This window comes from Sus scrofa, chromosome 13 (assembly GCF_054392235.1).
Source record: "Sus scrofa isolate SSC_HxYL_T2T_F1_AM1 chromosome 13, Sscrofa_HxYL_maternal_Yorkshire_Landrace_v2.0, whole genome shotgun sequence".
NCBI lineage: Eukaryota > Metazoa > Chordata > Mammalia > Artiodactyla > Suidae > Sus > Sus scrofa.
In genome coordinates, this window is record NC_139395.1 from 22105281 (window position 1) to 22116080 (window position 10800).

Genomic DNA, 10800 nt, shown 5'->3' on the forward strand with positions numbered 1-10800 from the left:
TCTATCTATCTATCTATCTATCTATCTCTCTCTCTCTCTCTATTCTATTTTCCCATATAGGTTAATACAGAACATTGAGTAGATTTCCCTGTGCCATCTAGCAGGTCCTTGCAAGTAATCTGTTCTATATGCAGTAGTGCATATATACCAATCCCACCCCACAATTTCTCCTTTGGTAACCATAAGTTTGATTTCAAAATCTGAGAGTTTATTTCTATTTTATAAGAAATTTCTTTTGTATCATTTTAAATTAGATTCCACATATAAGTGGCATCATGAATATTTGTCTTTCTCTCTCTGACTTAGAGAAGTGGAAATTTCTGAGGACATAAGATAAAGTGCACTTTTTGGAAGTCAGGGGCAAGTCTCAGGTTCTGCGAGAACTTAGCTCTGTGTCACTTGCAGTGCGGCTGGGAAGCAATGGTCCAGGTGATGGCAGAGGGCAGAAAACGGGATGAGCTTGGAAGAGCTTCCAGTTTCCTTTGTTCTCTACTTGAAAGCCGTTTCCTGTATTCTTTCCCAAGAATATTCCTGAATGCCTTGGGCGGGAATGCAAAAGAACTGAGAGTGCTAAGGGTCTTCCAGGGGGATGAGGCTGCAGGATCAGAGGTAAATAGTTGGGATTGTGGACTCCCTCTGGGGGAGACTGAGTGTTAGCTTTTTCGCCATCCAAAGACCAGTCTCACCAGGGCTCAGTGTCACAGTGCAGGGAAGGGCAGAGGCAAACTCTTTATAGAACAGTCTTCAGAGAATAACTGAAATTTTGAGGACTTCATCTTCCTCTACTCATACTGCCATAAGGTCATCCAAGCCGTATTTTTCTTTCTTTCTTTCTTTCTTTTTTTTCCCCTGAAGCTGCATCTGTGGCATGTGGAAGCTCCTGGGAGAGGGATCCAACCCGTGCCACAACTGTGACCCAAGCTGCTGCAGTAAAACAATACCGAACCTGCTGAGCCACCAAAGAACTTCCCAAGCCTTTCTCCTGATACACGCAGATACTGTCTTGCAGAGCCATCAGGAGAAAAGAATACAACCTTGAATTTTGAGCACTTACCGGACCCTCTAAGCTGAGGGTGGGTACAGACTAGCAGAGTTTTCTTATGGAGTCTCACCAAGTGGGCTGAATTTTTGGCAGTGGGTCTAGAAGACACCTATTCCCCAGCCCACAAGATGGTAAACTCATTTCACTCAAAAAGTGTTCATTCTCTCAGATGGCAATCATTTTAACCATCAGCAAGATGACTTCTGGGTTTCAAGTCAGTTCATAGAAGGGTCAGAATATTTTATAAATGATATATTATGGCTGTTTCCTTGGGACATTCTGTTGTATCTGTTTAGTCACAATCCTTTTAATGTTTAAGCCTAAAATATTCACTAGAGTTGAGAGCAATAGATGTTTTTGCCATTTGACCTCTATAAAAGCTACAATTTTCTTTAAAAAGCTTTCTTTATGTCACTTTGGAATTCAGTTTCTAATGTGCTAATGCTCCAGTCATTCTTCTTAAAAAACACTAACCAAAGAACTACCAAAATACATTAGCTTTATGTCTAAATGACATTCTTGTTTTATTGTAACTATTATAACTCTGGAGAACAAAGGTTATTGTCTCAGCTACCCAGGGAAGCTTCAAAGATTTAAAGAGACTGGTCTTTGGAGAAATTTTTCCCCTTCTTAATCCTTGATGTGTTGCAAATATCTATGAGCTGTCTGTGGTTGTTCCTTAGTATTGTCAATATGATGCTTTTGTGCCCTTTAGATTAGGAACTTCTGGCTTTAAATCCCCTAAGAGACACTTTAGGATTAGAGCTGAAGTTTAATGCATAGCCCGTGACCACCCATTGCTGGGTTACGCTTCATGGATCACAGCAGGGATTACTCAGGTGCAACAGGGAACTAGCAACTTGAAAAGGTGAGTTACGGGACCTCTCCTCTAGCTCAGTGGTTCTTGTTCCTCCCTGCCCACCAAGGTGGGTACTAAGTCTGTGTTTATGTGGCAGCAGTATCACACCCCAAGGGATGTCTGGCAGGCATTAAATTTAAATCTTCAGGGAGAATGCAGGGAAAGAGCACAAAGGCAGCTGAAGCTGTGATCCTCTTTGCACCTTTCTGTTTGGGTGGAAAGAGTCCAGGCTGGCCATATATGAATTCTCCTGTCTAGTGCAAAGTGAAAACTGTGGCTACTTGTGTGATTATGACTTTTGGCATCCTATAACAAAACTACCCAAGAACTTTTTATGATAAAGTTCAGATAGGTTCAATTAATGACTCCATGGAGGTCAGAAGGGGCCAATTTTGAGTTCCCGCTGTGGCTCAGCAGATTAAGGACCAAACTAGCATCCACGAGGATATGAGTTTGATTCCTGGCCTCACTCAGTGCATTAAGAATCCTACGTGGCTGTAAGCTGCTACATAGATTTCGGATGTGGCTTGGATTAGTGTTACTGTCACTGTAGCTTAGACCTTAGCTGCAGCTCTTATTCAACCTCTAGCCTAGGAACTTCCATATGCCACAAGGGTGGCCCTAAAAAGAAAAAAAGAAGGGAGCAATTTGTTAACACATGTATCAGATGAGGGACTGGGACTGGAAGGCTGTGATCTAGACCTTGAGATAACAACACTTTCCTGGCCATAGATATATAGAATTGGACCATGGGTTATTTTTGCTTTGTTTTATTGCAACCAGTTCTAGAACATGCTGGTCACATTTTTTTTCCAGAGTTTTTAAAAGCTCAAATATCTGATGGGATCAGGAAAGATTGTATAATATATAGATATGGTATGTGTGTTTGAAGACAAAAGAGACAAGATAGAAAGTTGACTTGGAGTTCCCGTCATGGCTCAGTGGTTAATGAACACAGCTAGTATCCATGAGGACCCAGGTTCGATCCCTGGCCTCACTCAGTGGGTTAAGGATCCAGCGTTGCCGTGAGCTGTGGTGTAGGTTGCAGATGCGGCTCAGATCCTGAGTTGCTGTTGCTGTGGTGTAGGCTAGCAGCTGCAGCTCCAATTCCACCCCTAGCCTCTGAACCTCCATATTCGACAGGTGTGGTACTAAAAAAGACAAAAAAAAAAAAAAAAGAAAAAAAGAGAAAGCTGACTTATCCATGAATCTCATACACCATATGTTTTATTACCACCTAAATTTGTGTGCTGATATTTTCTCTTCTATTATTTTTATAAGTTGAATGGCCTACTCAAGCCAGATGTTCAAAAACTTTTTTTATCAATAATGTAGATGTGTCATATTTTATTTTCCAACAATGTCTTTAAGGGCCACACCTGTGGCATGTGGAGGTTCCTAGGCTGGGGGTTGAATTGGAGCTGTAGTTGCTGGCCTACAACACAGCAGCGGCAACTTGGGATCTGAGCAGCATCTTCGACCTACACCACAGTTCATGGCAATGCTGGATTCTTAACCCACTGAGCGAGGCCAGGGATTGAACCTGCATTCTCATGGATACTAGTCAGATTCACTTCTGCTGAGCCACGATGGGAGCTCTGTGGGAGATCTATTTTTTAAAAATTGAATAGTTGATTTACAATGTTGTGCCAATTTCTGCTGTACAACAGAGAAACTCAGTCATACATGTATATACATTTGCTTTCTTCTATCATCTTCCATCCTGTGCTTTATGGTAGTTTCTCACTGCTTATCCATTCTAAATATAATAGTTTGCAAATACTAACCACATACTCCCAGTCCATAGCATTCCATTCCCCTTCCCCTGATGACCACGGATCTGTTCTCTACGTCTGTGAGTCTGTTTCTGTTTTGTAGACAGGTTTGTTTGTGCCATATTTTAGATTCTATGTATAAGTGATATCTAGCATGTGGTGTCATATTATTTCTTACTTCACTTAGTATGATAATCTCTAGTTGCATCCATGTTGCTGCAAATGGCATTATTTCATTCTTTTTTATGGCTGAGTAGTTGGAATATGCATTTTTTTTTTTTTTTGTCTTTTTGCCTTTTCTAAGGCTGCTCCTGCTGCATATGGTGGTGCCCAGGCTAGGGCTCTAAACGGAGCTGTAGCTACTGGCCTATGCCAGAGCCACAGCTCATGGCAATGCTGGATTCTTAACCCAGTGAGCAAGGCCAGGGATCCAATCCACAACCTCATGGTTCCTAGTCGGATTTGTTAACTACTGAGCCATGACGGGAACTTTGGAATATGCATTTTGAATAAGCTCCCCAGTTGATTCAGATACCAAAGATCCAAGGATCCATACTTTGAAAAAAAAAAAAAAAAAAAAGAGACAAAAACCAACACAGTAAATTGAAAAATAAATTTTCTCTGCAGACATTTATAGAAATCAGGGCCCAGAAGCTCTGGAAGGTATGTGAACCAATTACATAAATCATACACAAAACTTGATTTTTGAATTCCTAAATGGGGGTCTTTGGAAGATTATCCTAGAAAATACCATAAATAGCTGACATTCCAGCATTGAAATCAGGGTTTGCTCTAGTAACATACTCAAGTTTTGTAGTGAGAGCAGAGAATGGGTCTGAGTACATGCTTTTTCTTGATAACTGAGTATTGGTTTCCCAGTTCTCCTTTTGCATGGCCACCCCTGTGTGTCTATTGCTCTGTTATCTTCCTCTTCTTCCCACCTATCAGCTGCACCTTGGATTCCCTCCTGGCCTTAAGGACTTTTGTATGTTGCATCCATCCTGACAATTTCCAAGGCATTTTTTTTTTTTTTTGCTTTTTAGGGCTGCACCTGCACCATATGGGGTACAATCGGAGCTACAGCTGCTGGCCTATGCCACAGCCACAGCAACACAGGATCTGAACCATCTCTGCTACCTACACCACAGCTCATGGCAACATCCAAGCCAAATTTATCACCAGAAAGCTGTGATTATGGTTTCTAGAATTTTAGCCCCATTTCCAGGGATACAAACAGATTCTCAGGGTGAAGGATTATAACATTTACAGCCTAGCTGCTTTTATAGCATTTGACTTTTAACTTCAATCGTTGAAAGTAGAGTGAAAAAAAATCAAGTTAATTGCAATTAAACCATACCTTAACTCTGTAATGCCCATGGAACTAGTCTTCTATTATTTTATTTTAATTTGTTCATTAAACTATAGCTGATTTATGATGTTGTGTCAATTTCTGCTGTACAGTATAGTGACCCAGTCATACATATATATGTATATATATATATATACACATTATTTTTCTCACATTTTCTTCCATCATGTTCTATCACAAGAGACTGGCTATAGCTACCCATGTTTTGATGGTAAGTGCATTCATTAAATGTCACAGTTTCAAATGATGTGTTTCCTAAGTGGCTGCATTCTTCTCAATATGGTTTCTCAGTTTTATTTAATGCAACGAATGCTTATCTGAGAAGTATTTTGGAAGCAGCACTTGACCCATCTGTCTGTGGTGGCTCCACTATGGTATCTGCCAGGATCAGGGTTTGCCCACTAGCTGGAGATCATATTACATCAAAGAAGTCTGGAACCCACATTTATCCTCAGTGCAGTATTTACCTAAGATTACTGTACATGAAGGATAAAGAGATTTTCCATGACTCAAAGATGAAAAAGTTCAAATTTTACTATTGAACTTTCTTGGAAGAGAAAAATGAAAGCATAGATGATTTTAAAACAGAATAGTCTAAGGTCAAATGATATGTAGAGATGAGAAAGAAAGGTTTTTTTTCCCTGGACCCTGGGAAGAGCTGGTGTGTAGTTATCTGATGAGGTCAAACTGGGTAAGGGCACTGAGACTGTCCAAGATCAGCCAACAGATGAGTTTGTCTTTACATTCACGTCAAGCATTCATGAGATTTGTCTTTGCATTCATGTTCTAGAATGGATACAATGTAATAAAAACATTTGTTTTGCTTGTTATATGTACCGATGCTCATTGACTAAATTAACAAAACTGTATTTACTGGCAGCCAGGGGAGTATTTGCACATGGTCAACACTGAAAAAATTTCTGCTGAGAAAAAAAAATAAATGAATGCAACACTTTTGAGATACTGCAGAATTTGAGGGGTTTTTATTAATAGCCTAAGGTAACACTTTTTAGGGAGTGATGCAAATAATATTATTGGTAAACGCTCAAATTTATCCTCATAACAATGCTATAAGGAAAATTATTATGAGTCCCATTTTACAGATAAGAAAACAGAGGTTATGAATTTTGTGACTTACTTTAAGTAGGGATTCTTGAGGCTGAGCATTCATCCACTGCATTTTAGGGTCATAGACCAAGGTGAAACAGCACCAGCCATTGAACAAGGATGTTTGTGGATAAGATAAAAATATAGAATATTTAGTGGAGAATACGGTAAGGAGGTCCCTTGGGATACTCAAAGCCATCACTTTGGAGTTTAAAGTGCTACTGATGTTTGGTGAACATGAAGATTCAGAAACAGGGAATATTGGCAAAATGTGGAATGTAGGTGGAATAGGACAATTTGGGAGACTCAGAAATATCCCCAGGGATTTCCCCATGTTCATTTGGTACATATAATGTCAGGGCAGAAGATTCTGCACACAAGAGAAGATTTTCAGAAAGAAATGTCATGGGAGTCCAGAACCTTCTTGAGTGCAAAACAGAAGGATCTAGAATACTGACAATGAATAAATACTTGAAGGGGCAGAGGGTGTTGTCAAGGAAATTTCATTCATGGGATGTAGAATATTGTTGAGATGGGTTTGTTGAGGTATTTAAGAGTATTTCACAGATAGAACATTCAGACGGGGACCTGGGTTAATCTTGAAACAGTTGGGAGACTTGGAGCTTTGTCTGGGTTGGGCCTTCCAGAAGGGCTGGGATGTTTCAGGGATGGAACATCTTGGAGACCATGATGCTGATACAGGAATGCTTTTGAAATGCATGATGTCAGTCAGGATTTGGGCATTTTGAGTACATGGGTCACTGGTTCAAGTAGAAGACTTTGGGAGGTACAGAGAAGGGCTGTGCAAACTGAGTGAGGAGGCAGGTAGACCAACCTGACTTTTGTTGTGGACTCTTCCTCCATTTCTGCTCCTGGGTTGTCCATTTTCTAATTGTTTCTCAGATCCAGGGAACATATTGAGAGACTTGTATACCTGCCAGGCCAGTTGAGCTGCCCACATGGGAAGTCTCCCCAGGAGATGATGCCATGGGGTGTCCCATTACAGATTAGGGGACCTCTGGAGTCCTTGCCACCCTCTTTAGTCCCGACACAAAGCATGTTGGGTGTGATTTGATGATATTCCTCATCTGAGTGTGGCTGGATGTTTGCACACTGATGGTTTGGGATAACTCACCTGGGGGCTGGTGGTAGTGCCCCCACCAGACACCCAACTGCAGGTACCAGGAGGGAGGCAGTCATGGTGGGAGAGGGGGCAGGATTTGGATGTAACTGCAGCTCCAGAAGCATGATGTCCTGGTCAAGGTTCAGGTGGGTGGGGCCAATCTGGTGTTAAGGGTGGGGGATAGAGCAAACTACTTCCCTCATCTGTTCTCTAGCCTCCGCATACCCCAAGGCATGCTTGCCCAGGTACACTCTGTAGCTGTCCTTTAGACTGTGCAGCAGTGAGGACACATCTAGGGTGGACCAGGACTGCCCCACAGAGCAGCCACCCTGGCACAAGTACACTGGCCAGGGCTGAGAGTCGGGGAGGCAGCCCATTCGTCCCACTGAGAATCTTAGGATAATTCTGAGAGATGCTTTCTGACAGGCCATGGTCAGGAAGGTGATCATGGTAGCCAGGGTAGAAGGGGGGCCACGTGGCGACTGTGAACAGGGGCAGGGTGGGTGGAGCCTGGATAATGGGACTGAGTGAAGAGCTTCTGCAGCCAGGCTCTAGCTTCAGCCCTGACCCATGGCTTTTAACCCCTGAACTCCCTCCCCAGCACCTTCATCATTTCCCTGTTGTGGGCCTTTCCCTCTCCACCACCAGTGGCTCAGAAGCCTGTAGCCAGGAAGCCTCCCACCTCTCACCCCAGCCTGGGCTTGGCCCTCCACATGGGTGGAACTTCCAGAACAAGTGCACTTTTATTTTTGTCCCCTCTGTCTTAGGTGTGGGTCTCTAGAAGCAGAGCCAGGTTGGAGCTTGCTGTGCCAGTGTCTTATTTGAAGAATAACTTGTGACTCAGCAGTAACAAGACCAACAAACATCCACGAGGACGCAGGTTTGATCCCTGGCCTCGCTCAGTGGGTTAAAGGATCCAGCATTGCTGTGGCTGTGGTGTAGGTCAGCAGGTACAGCTCCAATTCGACCCCTAGCCTGTGAACGTCCATGTGCCAAGGGTGCAGCCCTAAAAAAAAAAAAAAAAAAGAAAAAGAAAGGATATCTTTAGGAAACGGAGAATTAAGGATGCAAGGCAGTGCAGGGAAAGAAAACTAAATAAGGATGTTGTCTTGAATGAAGTTTAGCTGCATCCTGTCCCACAGGGATCTTTGGCGCACAAATTGCAGGACAGAGATAAGCTCTCCACCCCCATCCCAAATCCTACCTTGTTGTACTTTTGTACTCCTGTCCAGTGTATACTTGAAGTGGCAGTGGCCAGTGATGTAGTCTGAGTGAGGTGGCTTCTGTTCTGCTATAAGCAATTCTTTGGAGAAGGAGGCTGCTGTGAACCATGAATAGCCCAACCGCCACAGCAGGATGTATTCAGTGACCTGTGGAAGGGGATCTGGAACACGAAGGGCATCTAATGCATCGACTGTCCATTTTAACTTTATTTAGTGTGGTATTTTTTCCCACCTTGCCACCACAAACCAAAATTTTTTTGGTCCCTTCTGGACAATTGATAAGCTTAGAGTCTCTTTACATCGAAAGACAGCATTTTGATTAAGAAGTTAAACTGTCTAGTCCATCAGATAACAGGGTACTTCTGACTTTTATTTTAAGATGGCTTTTCTGCTCTACCTCCCCAGCACCCATGCCAGTTTTCTCAGCTATGGGTGTCATGTTAAGGCTGGTTTATGCCTTCCAGAGAAAAAACATGGGATGGCTTATAGCTTGCACACCACATCCCCTGAGCAAGCTCGTGTAACTGACTACTATAGGGCTGCAGTGGATCAGAAATCAGTGGAGGAGTTCCTGTTGTGGCTCAGTGGGTTAAGAACCAAACACTGTATCCCTGAGGACATATGTTCAATCCTTGGCTTTGCTCAGTGGGTTAAGCTGCAGCATAGGTTACAGATGTGGCTGGGATCTGTTGTTGTTGTGGCTGTGGCATAGGCTTGTAGCTGCAGTTCTGGCTCGACCCTATAGCCTGGAAAATTCCATGTGCCGCAGGCATGGCCATTAAAAAAAATGAAAACAGTCTACATGCCCTTCAGTAGGAGATACATTGTGCTACAATCATAAAAAAGAATACTACTCATTAATAAAAAGGAACTAATGACACATAAACATAAGTGAGTCTCAGAAACAACATGCTAAATAAGAGAATCCATACACAAAGGAATATATACTGGATGATTTCATTTATCTCAGGTTCTAGAATACCAAAACTGATCCATAGTGGATTAAAAAAAATCTGGTTGCTTCTCGTGGGTGTGTGGTGTGGAGATTAATGAAGAGATAGGAAAGAACTTTCTGGGATGATGTCTATATCTTGTTAGGACTTTGGATTATATGGATGGATGCCTTTCTCAAAACTCAATATAAGTACATTGGATGTATACCTTTCATTGTATACAAATTTTATATCTAAAAAATATAAACATATACTGAACCTTGGTTAATGATATACATGCTGAGGTGTTCACAGAGACATATACAGATGTTTGCAATTTGTTTTTTAAATACATCAAAAATAAGGTGAATTTGGAGTTCCCTTTGTGGTGCAGCAGAAATGAACCTAAGATTCATGAGGATTCGGGTTCGATCCCTGGCCTTGATCGGTGGGTCAGGGATCTGGTGTAGGTCGGCAGCTGTAGTTCCTATTTGACCCCTAGCCTGCGAACTTCCACATGCTGCAGGTGTGGCCCTAAAAGCAAAAACAAACAAAAAAGCTTGACTTGTGGATGAATAAAGGGATGAATAAATGGATATATATGTAATAAAATGAGCTCAGTGCAATGTAATGGTCAGTGGTAGATATACAGATATTCACTCTCTGGAAATCTTTTCAACTTTACCGCATATTTGAAACTTGTCATGATAAACTCATGAGGACAAACAAGACAGTGGCTTCTCCTTGTAGAACTTGCTATCAATGTCCTGATATCATACAGGCTCAATGGATTGTCTATCTCTGGTCTGCAAAATCAGCAGGCAAGAATGACAGGCTGGCCAGATAATTTGGTGGTGGAGAAAAGGTGGGAAAACCTGTTCAGGTTTCCCATGCATGTTCCAAGGACAAAGGATACGTGAGTGTATGTTTCCTGTGGACCAGATGTGGGTTCTACAGGCAAAAGAACAACTTGGAGGCACTGTGACTGCTACCCAACAGGGCCATATGGGTGGGGGGTGGGGAGCAAAGGATAGAGGAATGGAAGGGGGGTTATAGTCACAGGGACCTAGCAAGAGCACTTCTATTTTTTTTTCAGTTTATTAGCTTATTGATTTATTTGCTATATGCAGTACAGCCGAATGTGAAAACAAAAACTTTAATGACACATTTCTGAAGGAGACATGATTACACTAAAGTTAAAAAAAAAATCTATCCTTGGGAGTTTCCATCGTGGCAAGAGCACTTCTAAAAAACCCACACAAGTATTGGTGACAGAAAGTATCCACCAGCCACGCCCAGAGAACACAGTCATCTTATACTATTACTGGCCAAGGAAGAACATCTTCCACCTTTCCACTGATTTCTTTTTT

General features: G+C 42.1%; 1 pseudogene; it reads right to left on the reverse strand.

The window, feature by feature from the left end:
* Positions 1-7051: 7051 nt before the first annotated feature.
* LOC110256566 (kallikrein-13 pseudogene) lies at positions 7052-8937 on the reverse strand (annotated as a pseudogene).
* Between the last annotated feature and the right edge of the window lie 1863 nt (positions 8938-10800).